General features: G+C 42.9%; 1 pseudogene; it reads right to left on the reverse strand.

Annotated features, from left to right (window-relative positions):
* Nucleotides 1–1,462: 1,462 nt before the first annotated feature.
* On the reverse strand, nucleotides 1,463–1,580 carry LOC124596945 (annotated as a pseudogene).
* Nucleotides 1,581–1,808: the final 228 nt, after the last annotated feature.

The following is a 1,808-nucleotide window of genomic DNA, read 5'->3' on the forward strand; positions in this document are numbered from 1 at the left end:
GGTCATCAGTCCCCTAGAACTTAGAACTACTTAAACCTAACTAACCTAAGGACATCAGACACATCCATGCCCGAGGCAGGATTCGAACCTGCGACCGTAGCGATCACGTGGTTCCAGACTGTAGCGCCTTGAACCACTCGGCCACTCCGACAGGCGAAGGATTTAGGATTCACACTCATAGCTGAGCAAGTTCAAAAACATAACGAAACAAGTTTTTTTTACGTGTGAAATTTCATCATTTTTTCACTTGGTATTGGCTGCATTTGTTGCTGTAGGTACACTTTTCTTCATAAGTAGGAGAGATTCTTCGATGAATTTTGCACAGCATACAAACCATACTTACAGGTGTATGAAACTCTAGGATTTCCAAATCTGTTAAAACTGTGGTAAAAATTGAGATAATTAACCATAAAATTAGAGTTTTCTCTAAACACGAAGTTTAAAACGTAACAGCCCATTCATTTTTGCATAGATTAAATAAATTCTAGAGTTTCATACATCTGTAGGTATAGGTTGTAAGCTGTGGAAAATTCATCGAAAAATCTCTCTTACTTAAGAAGAAAAGTGTACCTATAGCAACAAATGCAGCCAACAGTAAGTGAAAAAAATCATGAAATTTCACGTTTAAAAAATATTATTTTTTCGTGTTTTTGAACTTCCACTGCTATGAGTGTGAATCCTGAATCCTTCCTGGTCATGCTGAAAAATTTTTATGAATTTATTCGTAAAAGTATAGACAGTGCAAATTAAAATGTCCTGTGGTGCCTCTCCTTCTCGAAGTCGGCCCGTTTCACGTCCTACCCACCCCCCCCCCCCCCACCCCCCTTAAGCTAGTAAAACTAAACTCCATCCAAAAAGCCTTTAAACCCCAAACTGTCGTGTCATTCTCAGCCCATAGGCGTCACAGGATGCGATTATAGAGTGGCATGTGGTCAGTACACCGCTCTGACAGCCGTCGTCAGTTTTTGAGACAGCAGCCGCTATTTCTCAATCAAGTAAATTCAGCTTTCTCGTGTTAAGAAATCAGACGGAGCGACCTTTTTTACGTGGAGAATACTTTCTAAGGTCAAGATCGTGTAAATATTTTTTATTTGCAAAAAAACCGGTTCCGACAGACTTTGCAGTCATCTTCAGGTCTTCAAAAACTTCTGTTATATAATGCGTTCCTGTTCAGTTGGAACATCACGCCAAGTTTACATGTAGATAAGATGATTTGTTTATGACAAACGTTTACCTTGCATTTTGTTTACATGAAAACAAACACTGCGTCTTCAGGCCACAAGTGGCCTTCGCGACCATCCGACCGCCGTGTCATCCTCAGCTGAGGATGCGGAAAGGAGGGGCGTGTGGTCAGCACACAGGTCTCCCAGTCATTATGATGGTTTCCTTTGACCAGAGCCGCTACTAATCGGTCGAGTAACTTCCTCAATTGGGATCACGAGGCTGAGTGCACCCCGAAAAATGACAACAGCGCATGATGGCCCGGATGGTCACCCATCCAAGTGCCGGCCACGCCCGGCAGCGCTTAGCTTCGGTGATCTCACGGGAACCGGTGTACCCACTGCGGCAAGGCCATTGCCTCCAACTCAAAATGAAAACATTTTATAACAAAACTTTTTAATGACCTGAAGATCACAGCAAACTCTGTCGAAACAGGTTGTTTGTAAGTAAAGAAATATTTATGCAGTATTGGCTTTAGAAAGTTTTTACCAATCACTCAGCTTCTCAATATGCCCCACAAGGGCTGAGTGCACCCCGGTTGCTCGTAGCGCACGACAGACTCCGGAGGTCATCCATCTTACAGCACC

The sequence above is a fragment of the Schistocerca americana genome, chromosome 2 (genome assembly GCF_021461395.2).
Source record: "Schistocerca americana isolate TAMUIC-IGC-003095 chromosome 2, iqSchAmer2.1, whole genome shotgun sequence".
NCBI lineage: Eukaryota > Metazoa > Arthropoda > Insecta > Orthoptera > Acrididae > Schistocerca > Schistocerca americana.